This window comes from Topomyia yanbarensis, chromosome 1 (genome assembly GCF_030247195.1).
Source record: "Topomyia yanbarensis strain Yona2022 chromosome 1, ASM3024719v1, whole genome shotgun sequence".
In the NCBI taxonomy this organism is placed as follows: domain Eukaryota; kingdom Metazoa; phylum Arthropoda; class Insecta; order Diptera; family Culicidae; genus Topomyia; species Topomyia yanbarensis.
In genome coordinates this window covers 50,149,517-50,167,181 of record NC_080670.1, presented here as the reverse complement: position 1 = coordinate 50,167,181, position 17,665 = coordinate 50,149,517, and the positions used below count along the sequence as shown (strand labels likewise).

General features: G+C 41.0%; 1 long non-coding RNA gene across 1 annotated transcript; it reads left to right on the top strand.

The window, feature by feature from the left end:
• The first annotated feature begins 5,920 nt into the window (after positions 1-5,920).
• LOC131677580 (uncharacterized) lies at positions 5,921-17,384 on the top strand. Its single transcript, XR_009303398.1, has 3 exons — positions 5,921-6,339; positions 16,023-16,100; positions 17,364-17,384. It is a non-coding gene; the product is annotated as an uncharacterized LOC131677580 (long non-coding RNA).
• Positions 17,385-17,665: the final 281 nt, after the last annotated feature.

The following is a 17,665-nucleotide window of genomic DNA, read 5'->3' as shown; positions in this document are numbered from 1 at the left end:
AGTATTCGTTGGTCTGGGGATAAAATGTAGCTAGTTAAATGAGAGGGGTGGGGATATTGGGGCTGTTTTTTGGGCGGAGTTTGGGAGGTTTTCCGAGGGATCGGTCCAGTTGCGGTGGTCTTGACTCGATCGCAGTTAACCTGCTTGCTGGGCCGTTATGCCGGTATGTGTGGTTGGGCCACGGGTGACCTCCCCAGCACTCGGGTACTGTGGTGGAGGGCCCGTCCTGGGTCTTGGGTTAATGTTGCTCCTGCTTGGCGATCGTATTGGGCCATGGGCGGCCTCTTAAGCACCGAGGTTGAGGTAGTCGGCCCACCGTTGATGTGGTCGTGGGGTATCCGTTTTTATGTTGTCGAAAGGTCCAGCGTGACCATCAAGTAGTTCAAGACAACATCTTCCCTTACGAGGTCATGCCAGATGGTCGTGGGAGGTCATGTCTTTCTTGCAGGTTCTGGAGTTCCAGACGGTTGGAAAGAATGTGCTATACTGTTTTCAGGGTCTTGTAGGTGGTGCATGTGGAGGATTGGACGTTGGAAACAAAGTGGGTGTGTGAGGTTTTGGTATGCCCGGTCCCTTTGTTCTCTCCAGTCCTAGCGGTCGTCCCATTTTTCGAGGCGGCCTACAATTTTGTTCGTTTCCCTGGGACGCCTGCCAGCGGCCGGTGAAATCGGTGTTAAGGGCTTGGACAAAGTTCCTTATGATGTCTGCGGTTGCCACTTGCTTCGTTAGGCTCCTCTTGGTTCTGCTAACCTGCGCTGCTAGGTGGTCTGCGTGAATGTTTTTCTGTATACTGCAGTGCCCGGGGATGCGGTAGTGCATGGTGAGTGGATTGACGTTCATTTATATGGCCTGGACGATCGGGGGTTGGGATTGGCCGGCCCCAAGCGCGCGGAGTACCGAGAGGGAGTAGGTGATAATCACTATTGCGGTGTCTTCTGGCTTTACTGATAGGGCAAGGGCGATGGATGCGGCTTGAGCACTCGGCTGGGAGACGGAGAGACGCTGTCGGTGACTCCGATTGCAACCTCGTTATCCTTTTTGGATCAGTCTGTGCAAATCTGATTAGATAAACGCCGCTCCACGAGTTGGTTGTAAGCGGAAGCCCACCGATGTAGCCCATCGGAATACGGTGCCTAATGTTGTTTGTATTTTTATCTTTATCCGAGCTGTTGTCTTTCCGGTGACAACGCGTGTCGTCGGCGTAGAGAAAGATGTAGACTACCGGTGGTAGGCAGCCGAAGATGGACTGTATCCTAGGGGCAGATCACTCTAAGAATGTATAACAAATTTGCATCAAATTAGAAAAAATGCATTTAATTTCCATTTTTGCATCAGCTTTGCACTCCCTCGCAGAAAAGTTTGTTTAACAAACGTCCTACGCTGATCCACTTTGTTCGACGTTTTGTTAAATGTAGGGCTAGTTTTTCTGTAGGGTTTTGACGTCTTACCCGGTCAAACCATTCGGAATTTGATTCGGAATCCTGAATGGAGTCAGTATGGATTCCAAATCAAATGCAACAACCGATTCTGAGTCGGAATCGGTTGTTGCATTTGATTTGGAATCCATAATGACTCCATTCAGAAATCCGAACCGGTTCCGGAATGAGTTTAACTGGGTACATGCAACGCAAACAACATTGCACGGAACGCAAAATACATTATGAATTTCTATTTTGATGGAAATAAATGCATTTAATTTCGCTGATTTTTAAAAATGCATCACAAGTGATCTGCCCCTAGACTGTATCTCAGCTAGTGTATTCGGTGCGTGGTCTTCATGGGGGTCGAGTTTCTGCATAAAAGATTTCGAACTGGCCCCAATCAGCTTCCTGGTAGAGCCACCGGTTCAGGCTTGATTTTTCAGAGAAGGTGGATTTGTGTGTCACCAGAATAGGGTAATGGTCGCTGTTGCATATGTCTAGAAGTACGGATTAGAGGTGGATGGCAGCGAGCATGTTGGAGAATATTGATACGTCGTTGATGGATAGTACCTGTTCTCTGGTGAAGGTTAGGCTACCATCGTTCATGATTATTGCTCCGTTGTCCTCTTGAACTGTCTTCATGATGTGGTTCCTGCGACGGTTTGGTCGCTGTGCCTTCCAAGACATTGAGGGGCACTCATGTCACCCATTATCTCGTATAAAGACGGGATTTGACGGATCAATCCTTCAAGTTTCTTCACTTTTCTGACCTCTTCCGGTATGTAGACGGATACCAAGGTGAAGGGGGTGGGTATTCCCATTCTTCTCGCGAATTCCAGCAGTTCGGTGTCTAGTGGGTAAAACATTATCTTGAGCTTAAGAGCTAATTAAAAAAACAACTGTTCTCGTTGCTGGTCGGTAATCAAGACCCGGATAGAATTTTACAATAGCATTTACCCTACAAACAATCATAAAACAATAAATATTATAGTTATTACTGTTTCAACATTGTTCGATGCCAAGTTCTCACAGTAGATTTTCAATAAAATTTCATTTAACAATAAATTTCACTGTTCAGCAAAAAACTGATACAGTGCATTCACATTAAATTTTACTGTTTTCGAGAAAAAAATGTATGGAGAAATTTTTTTTTTTTAATGTTAAGATACATAACCACCCCCCTTTTTCACTGTAAAAGTCTATTTTACATTGAAATTTACTGTAAAAATGTTAAAGTTTATTGTTTTTGTATTGTAGCATAACACTAAAACTTACTGTAAATTATTGTAAAATTACTGTACTGTCACAGTGACAATCATGGTTTTGTTACTGTACATTTCTATTCGGGAAGACCGATCCTCTTTATTCAGATATACAGCAAACCTTCTATTCACAATATTGACATTCGGTATATAAAGAAATGGGGTTCGGACTTTAACACCTACTTAGCATTCAACCGCCATATATGCACATATATATATATATATATATATATATATATATATATATATATATATATATATATATATATATATATATATATATATATATATATATATATATATATATATATATATATATATATATATATATATATATATATATATATATATATATATATATATATATATATATATATATATATATATATATATATATATATATATATATATATATATATATATATATATATATATATATATATATATATATATATATATATATATATATATATATATATATATATATATACATATATATATATGCATATATGCACTCTAAATCCATGTCACTAATGGTTTGTTTTATTACAGTGGGATGTTTCCCCGTGAATATCTGCTCGGGTGGCCAGTCCGAAAGTTTGGAAAATGTTTCCTCCGATCCGTAGTTGCCAGACGTATCGGGTAAGGTGGAGATGTCGGTGTTTTCCGGAATGTGCGTTTCCTGGACCGCGATGAAGTTGGGGCGTGCGGTGATGGCCTGGACGACCCAAAGATTCTGCCATAGTCTGTTCGTGTTCCACTGCAACCAGTGAACGAACTGTGGTCGGTAAAAATGTCAGGGTGGCGGCTGACGGATGGATAGGTGTCGGTGCTGGAGCAGTTGTCGGTGTCGGGTTGTTCCTCCTCCAAATTGGACAGGCGGATAGTAACTGTGATGGTTACGGCAAGGGGTCCGCATGAGCAGGAGGTGCACTCGTTTCTTTTTGGGTTCTGGCAGTGATTGTACTTTGGTCTTGGTGACGGTGATGGAGTCGATCTTCCGGAGCGGGATATCAACCGTGTGTCGGAAAACCTGAAAACGCCTGAAACCTGAAAATCATTTGCATTTCAAATTACAAGTCCATTCAAAATAGACAACTGTAACTAACCGGGCCTCTGAGACCCCTTGCCTTTTTGAGGGTTAATTGTGAGTTGCTGAATCTAATATAAGACATGCGTACACTGATAAAAAAAAATAAACGTTGTGCCTATTTATTTTACGCATAGATTTGCAATTAGTGGTGGCATATAGATACTATTTGCTGACACATAAACCTAATGCGCGAATTTGCAAGAAATATTAATCCTACATTCATATTTCATAATTATAAGGCACATAAAACCCGTTTCCATTACAATACGCACATATAACTTATGTGTGTACATACAAAGTTTATACAATTGACAAATAGAAGGCATGTGTGCGCGTGATAATATTAGCATTTCTTCTTCATATGGATTTTAAGTGGATTGAAACAACTAGAATTATTAGTACAAGTAACACTGTCCAAGAGTATGCCTGTACGAGGCGTAGCACGTGGATTTTTTGTACTATTTTATTGAGAACAACGAATAAGGCGTTAAGGGGTTACACCGCAGTAGAGCACGAAAAAAGGCGTATTGTGGGAATTTTTCTTGACGAAATAAAAAGATGAATTGAGATCCTGTAAAAAGGGATTTTTAGTACTAGTTGTGAAGTATCTATCTCCCATAATTTTTGATCAGAATTCAAAAATCAATGTTTTTTCGATTCCTCACAACAACCGCAAGCGACGTATTTTTTTTTCAATATTTTTGTTTTTCGCAAAATAGCACACTTACGATGTCCCGTAAGTTCTGTTTGCTGATGAAACATACTGAAATCGAACCTTGTTTTCAGTTAAGCAGACAAATGCAAAGTGTTATATTACTCCCTAAGGAGAAAATTGGTTTAAAACCGGCTCGTCAGCAAACAGAATCTCTTCACTTACAGGACATCGTAAGTGAGGAGCCGTTTAGTGTGTTCACAAGTAGTATTTTTTTGGACTTAGCCTCAGCCCGGTGCATTGGTCAAGTGCCGTGGTTCTGAAGAGACGAAGTTCAATAGCAAACACCTGGACCATAGTTAGGTTTTGTGCCCTTCATGCATAAAGACGGTTTTAAACCAAATTTCTTCTTAGGGAGTAATATAGCGTTTTGGATTTTTAATTTTTTTTTGTCGTGGATTTGAAAATTTGAACATTTTGATTTTATTTTCGCCTTTCATGTTTTGGTATATCATTTTCAAGATTCGTAAATCGTATTCTTAACCTCTAAATTTATATATTTTAAAAATTGTACAGTGGTGCAACCCCTTAAGGAACAGACATAGATTTGGTTGACGAACAAGGACAGTGTCCAAAACACTCAACTTGCGACTAACAATTTTTGCACGGAGTTACACCTTGTCTTATGGACATTCAATGGATCAATGCTTGAGTAAGACACTTGAACCTACCAGATGCTACACTATCTCTGATTTTGTTCGAAAAACTATAATACTCACACTTAATGTGAATTACTGGGTACAGTAAAATTTTACTGTGGTTTTGAGCAGCAAACCATTCGGTAATCAATTCAGTAAAACAATTCGGTTGCCGAACTCTCCGCAATCCATTCTATCCAAACGTCAAATAATACTGGTCCGTCAGCAGTTTCCTCTGAAAATGGTGGCTTGACACATGATTTGCTGTACCTGTTTAGTAAGTTTTTGACGAGGTCCGGTAATGTTGGTACCATTTTGCCGAACAATCAGTCAATATTTTATTGGATAACGTTTATGTACCGAAACAAACAGAAGTACTGATAAATTCAGTGACAAATATTACGGGTTTCAGCAAAATATTGGAAAAATTACTGAAAATCGCTAAAAAATGAAAACTTTACCGCAAGTTTTTGAACAGTTTGCTGACAGTTCCGTATAAACATAACTTTACTGTGCAAGTCGTCGAAAAAAATTACTGAACAACTTTTGGCTGGTTTAGTGTGTATTATCAATTTCCTAGCAGACCATAGACACTTCATACAATAACATTGTACTTCAATTCAAAAACAAAAATCAAATATCTAATCCCATGTTCACAAAACCGAACAGTACTTGTATTAATCGACCGTGCCATGAAACACAAACCATCAAAGTATACTGTTACCGGTCGATGTTGCCAGCTATCAAATTGCAACCGAGATTGGTTCGGTATAAGTGGTAAAGTCAGCCTGTTTGTATATTCACCGAGCACCGCCGCTAGGCCCCCTACTGCTGCTGCTGCTGCACTGATATAGTTATGTGGTGCGCACCGAGCATCGCGTCGTGCGCGCTAGCATTTGTACGCCTCGGCAGTCGAATTTTTGTAATCCACTGGAACGGAGGTACCTGCAGACCGTAAGTAGTTCTGATAAGCACGGTCCCGGTAGAATTTTGTGTATCAAAAATTGATAAAACAACGGTCGCATCTGAGTCAAGGCAGCCCCTAAATCAGTCGGATCATCGCTGTTTGTGCGCGCGAGTGTGTATTTCCCGAGAATTGTGTGATAACGTTATCTATTCGTATTATCGCAGGTGGTTTTTGGAGAATCTAGCAAGGAGTTTTTAATTTGGAACGACGGCGTTTTTTTCAGAAGGAATATTTTATCGTGTTGAGGTGAGTACGGATAATCGCTTGCTGTGATCGGAATTCGGGCGAATGGTTTTGATTAATTATTATGTCTCGCATGACATCATGCCCTTATCACAGGAGGGGAATGTAACACGTATTGAGTAATTCCGTTTAGAAATTTTCAACGGGTTAATGGGTGTGGAATTTGTGTCATCACAAATTAGTGTCTGATTAGGAGGTCGTCGTAAGATAGGCGAGGTTGTATAAGTACGACTTAACTTTTCGGGGCGCCAACGAGTCGTGTGCGCAAAACTGTAGATGATTGCACACCGGGTTGCATTCACACAGGTGTTTGTTTTCCATTTCGGAATGCGTTTCATTCGAGGTGATTTGTTTGCCGACGCGTCGGCGGTCGATGACGGTTAAAACATGAAAACTGACCCGAATCATAAGAATGTTAGTCGTCGTGGCGCTGTTTATTTATAGTGTTTCAGTCATTTTCGAGTCTATTTTTCCTATGCTATCCCACGCCGCCGATTTGAATTTGTATACTGTTGCGCATGTAGGCGTGGGTTGGGCTGGATTTGTATTAGCCGTTCATGAAACTGGTTCTTCATACAAGTGTAACCGAGGCTGGTTCCCCGCACGGCTATTGGTGCGAGGCGAATTGCCGGCGTGTTGGTTGACTTGAGGGTGGACGCGTCTTCAGAGGTTACATTCTTCTGGTTTTAGATTGTATTCGGTTCATGCTTCGATAAACTTGCTTGGGGAGATTATCTTTAGTTAGTACTAAGTTCTGTACCATGCCGACCTATTCAATTTATTGAAATTGAGTAATACTCAGACTTTACCTATGTATGGTAATGAACCTTTTTTCACTCTATTCATATTATCATTCTACCCATTTAAACCCAACACCAACGTTTTATATTTTGTTTCTGCAAAATATTTCACTGAAACTATTCCAGAAAATTGTTTTGTTGAAAATCAGCAATGCATACAAAAATTTGAATTGGTGTGATTGTAGCGAAATATTTTTTACCAGATGTTTTGCTGATATTTTAACTCAACGAAATTCTGAAAAATTCCCGCAGAGATACCGTTATCAAGAGTTAGGATTAAGAATAGCATCTGACATCATTGTTAGACGCATGGGTTCAAATGGTATGGCCGAAATTAGGGTACTCGATTCGATTTTTTGTTTCGATCTAATATGAGTATGTAACTATTTTTGTTATTATATTGGTTTTAAGGAACGATGCAAAGCTATTGACACCAATTTATAAATCTAATTTTTTCAAAATTTTCGAAAAATTTTGCTGTGGGTCGATTTTACGCAAATATTAGTGTGTCTAACTAGACAGCAACGCGCTACAAGGTGAATAATTCATAGATAGGCATACTAGAGGATTTGACATTACAATCGTTTAAACTTTCACATCCTTCCCCGATCAGCCATCTTCTTTTCCGACAGAGTGCAGGTCGTCCGCATGGACCAGCTCAGCCATTGCTCAAACTATCCATCTGACCGTACCGGGCCTGACTTAACTATAACTGTTTCACACCTGGTTGCGAAGAAAATAAAGCTAAAACTTCAGCACCGTGTTCTAGTCTGATTCATCCATTGAAATCGATAGTATTCCTGAGTAGTATGAACTACAATTTCAAAAATCTATCGAGAAATGGTTGAAGTGTAAGTGTTCAAAATCTAACCATTTTTCATTTTTTCTCTTTTTTGTAATGAATTCCCGCATATAGAAAACAGAATCTAATTCCCATTTTCATTCAGAATCTTCATTATAACTGAATTCGGTCCATGTTTCCGTTCGCACTGACATAGGGTAACAGTTCCCTAATTCATCATAGCACCTCTATTCATCCCACCCATTCGAACACATTAGTTAGAGCAGTGTCTGCTATCTCTATTCAACGTATTAGCTTAAATGGAAAGATGAATAAGGGTGCGTTGTACTCGACTTTTCACTTTGCTCAAACGCGAGTATTTTACATATTCCAGGCAAGATTTTTTATTATATTACTTCTTTGGAACGAAGCAAAGATGTTGAAACCTATTTAAGCGCAATCCAGTGACATTTGGCCGAGTTATCAACGAAATAGAGTGACATCCTGACTAATGAGATGAATAAGGGCTCGTCTACCCTAATTCACTGTCAAACGAAAGGTTTCGATGCGGTTAACTGTTGAATTAATCGGATAAAGCTCCTCCGTGAGACTAAGACTTTTTATTAGTATTTCAACACATGAATTTATTCATGAGTGCTGTTGCTCATCATAAATACGCATGTGGTCAGATTACTGTTTTAATTTCCATTCGTTTCGTTCATTCTCTGTTTTGGTCGAGTTTTTTTGCCGTGTTTGTTTTTCTTTTCCATCTCATCATCGGTAACATCTCTCATACCGCGGCATCGATGTATGTTTGTAAAGAAAACAACAAGTGGAATATTTCGTTTCCACTTGAGGAGTTTACGCTGAACTTTAAGTGGTCGTTGTTGGCTCTTGAGGTCGTTTGTGTGAAGGTGTTTGTGTGATAGATAGATATACAGTATCAACATAGCATCAAGCTACCGAAAACATACTGTTTGGTTCAAAACCGTATTATTTATTGGAAAGTAGAATAAACAAAATAGAAACATATTAGCTTTTCATTTTTTAAGCGATGAATGCAATCGATAATGTGCGTTAGAATCGTATAGAGTAATGAGATGTGTAATTTTGGCCTCTAAGCAACATTTTTTGAATAACTTTTGAAAGAAGCTATTTTATTTATAGCCTTTTTTAGAGCAAATAATCAGTGTATTGTTTCTAAAAATGTGTATAATGTCCATTTAGAAAAAATGTCTGTTTTAAGCGTAAACCATAATAAATGTCTTATTCTGTGCATGTATTCTCACCGCAACGCATTAAGGACTGTCTATCTGCAGAATTCTTCGCTACATCCGGTATCCCACGAGGAAGCCATCTCCGTCCAGTAATATTCCTCCTCTACTTTAATGGCGTCAATATCAAATTACAAGGACCTCGCTTTTCTTTCGACGATGACATTTTTTTCGACAAATACCAAACTCCTTCAGAGGGCCTGGAGAGCTTGAGTACGTAGTGTGATTTAAACACAATGGTTTTAAACCTGAGTAAATGCTTAATTGTTACGTTCATTTGGAAACGCCATCCGATTCAGTTTAACTACCATTTCTTCGACTCGAGCATTCCAAGGCACTCTCACGTCAAGGATCTAATCATGGATTCGGCACTAATATTCAAACCACATACTTCATGCCTCGTGGATAAGGCATCAAGACAGCTTGGGTTCATCTTCCGAATAGCGAAAAACTTTAGAGACGTGTACTGTTTAAAATCACACTATTGTGCACTGGTTCGCTCAACTCTAGAATATTGTTCTGTTGTTTGGAATTCGTACTACCAGAACGGCGTTGACAGAATCGAGGCCGTCCAACTTCGGTTCATACGTTTTTGCACTCCTACATCTTCCTCGGCAAAACAGATTTCAGCTTCCGAGCTACGAAAACGGTTATGAGCTAATACAGTTCGACACTCTAGGCATGCAGAGGGACTGCCCTCGAGTCCTGTTCGTCTCGGACTTACTGTCTGCCAGGGTGGATTGCCCTACGATCCTCATACGCCTGGTTTAAGCCCGCGTTCGAACTCTACGCAATAACTCTCTTTTGCGAGTCCCGTTCAGGAGAACCAACTATGGGCGCAAGAGCGTCGTTACCGGACTTCAAAGTGTTTTTGGCAGTGTGGCGACGGCTTTTATCTTCAACCTGACGTGGAATTCGATAAAAGATAAAATAATGTCTATTCTGAATTGTAATTAGTTTGAACAACCACCATTGGGGCCAAAGGGTCTGCTGGTAAAGGTAATAAACATAAACAATACCGAGGTATGGCGTACCGGCCTGGGCTGCTGTACTGAACTCAAAGCGAAATCAGACGAAGTTGACACGCACGTTTCGTCTAATGACTGTTTGTGTTGCGAGTGTGTACAAAATGATATCGTTGAAAGAAATATGTGCCATTGCTGGGAAGATTCTCATCTGCATCACTCTGGCTGAGTACGTGGAATGCTACCAGCAGAAGAATACACTAAATAAGAGTGGCCTCGTTGACAGCAATAGTGGGACAACGCAGAGAAAGGACCACCGACTTATCCCAAATATGTCGATGTGGGTGCGTAGGAATCATGGCGAGGTGATCTTCTATTTGACGCAGTTTTTGTCCGGGCACGAATGCTTCCGGAAGTACTTACATCGGTTTGGACATGCTACGTCACTCCTTTGGCTGGAGTGTTGGAACGTTCAAGAGACACCGGAATACATGGTCTTCGAATGTCCGAAATTCTAAGAAGTTCGAAGGAGTATGCCTGGTGTGATAGTTGACAATATCGTCAAACAGATGTGTCACGATGGACAATCTGGGATGCCGTCAACAGAGTGGTTACGAGCATACTCTCCGAGATGCAGAGAAATCGGCTAAGAGACCAACAAAGTAGCGCCGTTAGCTAGTAGACCGCTGTGAAATAAGGTTCCGTGAGAAATTCTGCGGCCGGTGAAAATCTTCAACGGAGTATACCTTCGCCGGAGGGGGGGGGGGGTGCAGTTCAGTAAGACGTGACATAGCACCGGGTTCGGGTCGTCGGGGCGCTAGTGAACCGGACGTCAGGCTTCACTGGATTCTCCGAACCGACTTCGATATCCTACCCAAGCAAATTTTCAGGAATTCAGACACCATATAGACCCTTAAAAAGACTATAAATATGGTGCGTGTCAAGTTTCACAACCATTAAAACACCATAAAATGGTCTCAATAACACACAAACACACCGAAATTTGGTTGTTACATAGTCTCTACCGAACCATGGTGATGGTGTTTTCATGGGTTCATTCTATTTAAAATACTTTCGGAACACCAAAAAAATTTGGTGGGGTGAAATTGGACCATAACCACGGGGGTATTATGGGCTTTTCGTTTGCTCGGGTATCGGGTAGCTCATGAGCGGGCTAGATCCACCGCAGGGGATTATAGCGAGTAGATCGCGTCGAATAGCTAGCAGTGCGTCGGTGGGGCGCCAGTGAACCGGAATCACTGAACAGACCTCAGCACCTACTTGCTGGCCAAGTGAGTGGGTTAGCGTCACCGCCGGAGACTAGATCTAGTAGGGGAGCTAAATGGGTCACTCAATCGAACATCGGTATCGGGAGAAATCTACCGCCGGCGAATTCACAGTAGGTTAGACTCACCACCGGGGATAATCTGACTATATCCTGACGAAAATGGGAGCTGATTGGCTCACAAAAATAGACATCGGTTCCGAGAGAAATTCCGCTGCCAGGAAACTCTCAGTCGAAGTTGGGTAGTTTACCGCCGGATAAAATTAGAGTAGATCAGGATAAAGCTGGGAGCGAAATGGCTCAAGGAAGCGAGTATCGGCGTCGAGAGAAATTCCTCCGTCGGGTAACTCTCAGTCGGAGTAGGCAGAGGTGGATCCAGAAAAAAATTCGGGAGGGGTTCGAAATTTCGATTTTAGATTGAATATTATACAATTCGTATTACGCAATAACCTTATTAAAAGAATATCAGTTTTGTCAATCAAATTTGGTTTGGAGTAATTTTGAGTTTAAAGCTAATATAAAATTGAAACTAATTCAAAATTTCTCAACAAGTAAAACAATTTCGGAGGGGGTCCGGACCCCCAGGACCCTCCCCCTGGATCCGCCACTGGGAGTAGGGTAGATTGTGATAAGGCTGGTATCTTAATGACTCACGGAAAGAGGAGCTAAATGGCTCATGGAATCAGCATCTCAACGGTTCACTGGGACGAGAACTAAATGACGGTGTAATAGATGGAGACGAGAAGTAAGAGTCGAGAATTAAATCAAAGTTCAAAAGTGGAGCCATTTCATAGATCCAGTGACGCTCCGAGATAGATGAGAAGAAAGACCCCCACAAAGTAATGCCTTAATGTAGTCCTGTGGGAAAAAGGGCGAAAAAAGAGTAAGGAGTGTTTCAGCGATTAGGAGAGCGGGGATAGACACGGGTGGCACGATCTTCAGGAAGTCTGTCCAGCTTCTTGGCTTCGCCGACAACATTGACATAACGGCACGGAACTTTGAGGCGATGTCGGAAACGTACATCAGACTGAAAGCTGAAGCCAGCAGGATTGGACTTGCCATCAACGTTTCGAAGACAAAATACATGAGAGGAAGAGGTTCTAGAGACGACAATGTGAAACTCCCATTCCGAGATCGGATTGACGGTGACGAAAACGAGATGGTCGACGAATTCGTGTATTTGGGCTCACTGGTAACCGCCGACAATGATACCAGCAGAGAAATTCAGAGACGGATCTTGGCGGGAAATCGTGCCTACTTTGGGCCCCGGAGGACGCTCCGGTCGAAAAAAATTCGCCGCCGCGCGAAGTTGATTATCTACAAGACGCTGATTAGACCGGTGGTCCTCTACGGCTACGAGACCTGGACTATGCTCGTGAAGGACCTCCCTTGGAGTTTTCGAACGAAAGATGTTGCGTACCATTTATGGTGACGTGCAGATGGAAGACGGAACGTGGCGCAGGCGAAGAAACCATGAGTTGCATCAGCTGCTGGAAGAACCATCCACTGCGCATATCGCAAAAATAGGACTTTTGCGGTGGACTGGACACGTAAATCGGACAACTACCCGGTGAAGATGGTTCTTGAGGGCGACCCTACAGGAACAATCGACCAGATAGAGGACGACCTGCGAACCCTTCGAAGACTGGCGACAAGCAGCAATGGACCGAGTGGAGTGGAGACGGCTTCTGTATATATCAAGAGACAACAAGGCTCTAGTCTGAACGGTAAGGTAAGTAAATGTTTTAGTGGTTAGTCACGAAAGTGAGTCGTGAGTCCCACACAGTGCCAATATACTGCAGGCCAGGATTTCGAAGCTTTTTCGTTCTAAACCATCCTGGCAATGATCACGCCGGAGAGCAAAACGTCATTTCGAATGGCCAGCTGCAGCTGACGGGTGATAATTCTGGTTTTTACTGCCAGATCCAATACTTCATCGGCGAGATATTCCATTAAGGCCGGCGTGGATTCGACCGACAGGAAACTAGAGACCTGCATGGAACGAGCTGATTTTTGGTTTTCCCTTTCCTCCTTTACAGCATCCAGACATAGCCAGTGTATGTGTGGTGTGACCAGCACGAATGCTACCGCACTCGCACGCGATCCCCGGCTTTGTACTCGGCTGGCCATAGAACGAAATCAGTCTACTTTCAACGGCAAAAAAGTGGAGCTTCTAACGAAAACTGTTCAAGATTTGCTGCTCGGTGCAAGAAATCATGAACGAGCTTTACTGCCCATAAAAGCATAAGAATCCCATATTGAAAAACAGCAAGCCGAGAATAACGTTGTTCAAAATTTACATTTTCATTGAGGCTTATGGATAGGACATCCATATTTTGGTATTTTTTTTAAAATTTTCTAAAAAAACCTGGTAATCTTATTTGTGCATAGTGATTCAGTGGTAATACAGAATACAATCAAACAGATAACAGATAACTTAGGCGAAAATCCATATGGGACTCTTATACTTTTCTGGGCAGTTCAGTCAGATGATTAAAAATCGGTTTTCCCGTGTGTGTATGCTAATTTCGACCCGACGGAAATAAGTATAATAGTTTGTAAAGTAAAAGATTTTCAAATTTATTTCTTGGTTGATGTTTGATAGCGCTGATAAGGGTTAATTTGTTTTCCAATGAAAATGTTCTTTGGCTGGGAGCTGTACAAATTAATTATTACAGTGGACTAACTGAATCTAATAATCACGTTTTCTGTGGAGCCGGCTGAATCCTAATAATCACGTTTTCTCCCGATGTTGACATATAGTCTCTAATCATCCAACAAGGTTGACTAGGAGAAACCGTCTTGTAGAATATACGAGTACATAAATAAATAAATTAATGCCAGATTTCATAAAACATTGCTGGTTAGATTTAATATTGGGAAATTCAGCATGTTGGTCAATATTCATTACGTTCCATTTACACGGACGAGTCTTCCGATTGCGAAATAGTGAGGAAAAAAACAGGAGCGAGAGTGTGAGCGAAATTCAGATCACTTCAATTTCACTTCTGACAGTATATTTCCCCTTCGCAGCTTATGGGAAGAGGGGGAACCAATCCATATGTCGATAGGGCAGATAGTTAATTTGAAGCATATAAAAATGTACGTCCCAAAATGAAGCGCTCATTCTTGCGGATAGCTTTGAAGCGGCAACAACTATCTAAAGTGGAAGCAGCAGGAAAAAAAAACATTTCGCAGGAGCAACTGTGGCGCGAGCACCAGCAGGACACTCGAAGAGCACCAGCACCAGGATGAGGCAGCATTCACGACATTCACAATTCACGACGCGTCTCAAATCACGATTCTTTCTGTTCAAGATGTGCGATTCGATGCATGAATTTCACCAATGTGACCAATCACGAACTAGCTTCGATCGGGCGTGGTAAAATCCGGTTTTCCGTTGTGTACCCGGGCAAATTCTCATGGATTCAAACACCACATAACCCCATAAAAATACTATGAAAATGGTCCGCGCCAAACTTCACAACCACCAAAACACCATAAAATGTTCTCAAAAACCCATAAATTCACCAAAAACTGTTTTTATATGGCATTTTTCGGGCCATGGTTGTGGTGTTTTAATGGGTTGAACCCATATCAAACACCATGCCGTAGAGGTGAACTTGAGGAATTATGGGTTTTTCGTTTGCTCGGGTACGCTAGTTAGACAGTAGAAATGGAATTAATTGTCTCTGTTAATAGCAGGCAACGACACGAACTGATTTATCCACCGGCTCACAATTATTTACTTCTCGGTATTGTAGCGGACCTATATTCAAAACTGTTCACCATTTAAGTGTTCGGATGGTACATTATATTGAGGGCGCTGAACAACATGAGCTGAAAAATTTCGCCAGTTCAGAGTACTTTTCGAAAGGTTTTTCAAAACAGTTTTTCGCTATTAATGCATGTCATACATCCTTCAAAATTTAATATAACATTGCTGAACATATGTTCGATAAAATGGCGAAGAAATTGATTTAATACATGCGGTACAGCAAAAGATATAACCGTTCCAAATCTTACTCTACTTTTCTACCGAATTTTTTAAAAGGTTTTCCTATATTGAGACAATCACCGAAACGTAACACGCCGCACCAGCTGCTTACTAAATGCCACTCTAAGGTTGCCAGTAAGTTTTTGGTGTAACTAGTACTTGTATTTGCTATTTATGGTAGTAATAAGCCTCCCGTTTTGTTTGAAACGCAAGGACTATTTTTGAAACAGAATTTGATTGATAAGTTCAGCTCATCAAACCAATTTGATCAATTCTGTAATCTAAAAAGAAGTTTTGAATTATACTGAACGTGGTGAATTTGGCATCTTTTGCACCTGGTATACACAACCTGCACAAACGATGCATAACGCAGGGCTGATTTTTGGAACCACATGTGTTCTTATTCAGCCCTTCGTTATGCAAATTCGCGATATTATGATAGATCGGCTAAGCGCGGTGTTTCATGGAGCGCGGCCGTTTCTTTCGATTGCTATTTTGAAGGGAAGACTATGGCTGCAAATTGAACCAATCCGTTTTTTTGTTAACTGGTTTTGTTATCAATCAAAATATTAATTATCTTCTAGATACAATGTTCAGCTCACACCATTGTGGAGGTATGATGTGGGACCATAATCATCACGGAAGGCCGCGTGGAATCTTAGGTAAATGCGCTAATATTGAAAGGTAAGTCGTTAGTCACGACAAAATTTGTGTGAATTGAATTGAACAGAAATCCTCGACACCACTTGTTTCAATGACGTGTTAAAAATTGGTGTTTCATTCGAATAACGTAAAATTTTGAAATAATTTTATACAAACTAGATTTATAAAGAAAATATTTGCAAAAGAATGCAAGCCATTGATTTTTCGAATTTTGTCACACGTCGTGCACTGTGCTACGGTACAGGCTTTGATGGCGGGCGTCAATCGCAAATGCCGAGTATGTATTTCACTCAAACTCGTACAAAAATTCCAGTGATGTGTGTAAACTGATATAAGTACATATTCTGAGCTACATACTTAATTTCGTTCTACCTAAGCTTTTTTCACAACTTTTACCGAGTTTTACGCAGTAGGAGTGGCGTTTATTTTGCTGAAACTCGGAAAATATATCGCTGAAAATCAATAAATTAAAGCCACTTTGCTGAACAATCAGGAGAAAAATTTCACTTACAGTTCAGCAGTGTGGAAATTACTGAACTGAATTGAGTGTGTACTGCAAAACTTTGGTTTCATTTCGATAATTGTCATAATTATAGCCGATTTACTAACCAAATTAAAATGTCACAATAATTAGCGACTCACCCTTTATAAACTTTGAATTAAACACGGTATGCTGTTAAAAAAAAGTTCTATAATTTTTGTAGAATGTAATTCTACATCTGCTTAATTGTAGAGAGCCCCTTAGAACCTTGGTGCCCCGAGAGTTCTTGAGACGGCCCTGTAGATTTACTTGTTACCAGGAAGGAAATTTAAATTTTAGAGGTGTCGGATAGCTATTCATGATTATTCTTTTCTTCAATAATCTTCCTGCAACGCTAATATTCAAGTTATTATGATTACCCAAAAATCAAAAGTCGTTTTGATCTGAGCCGTACAAACAAGTAGACTGACATGTTTTTTTTCTGGTATGGGTTACGTGACGGTTCGTGATGCTGTAGGTTGATGCAATGTTCTACCGGTTCGTAGCGATGACCTATTGGCGGTGGTTGATCAGCATTCCTGATCTGACGCCTTGACTCGATGGCGACGTGATGTCATCGATGATCTAATGTTGCTAGCTGTCGTTATGCTAATTCTCAGGGTTCTTTGCATATATACATATGCACCTACTTGAGTATGGTTGAAGATGATGATTATTAATTGTAATTGTAATTTGCATATGATAGCAGAACTTATCAAATTTATTCCATTTTTCGTTGCAGGTCGTTTCCCTAGAATAAAATGGCTAACTTTCTGTGGTCCATCATTTGGCTGATCATCATGATCGTCATCGGCTTCTGGGTGGCTTTCTTCTGTGCTGGATGGTACGTCCTGGTCTACCCACTGACAGTTTGTATACCGGATATAGCGGTAAGTTCGTTGCAGTGTCTTACTCAGCAGCTCCCATGAATGACCGTATTTTATTTTTTGCAGGCGCTATCGGACTTCTTGTTAAAGGGGACACAGCTCGTACACTATTGTGCGAAAAACATGGTCGAAGGCAATGCACTGTTCTAGAACTGTA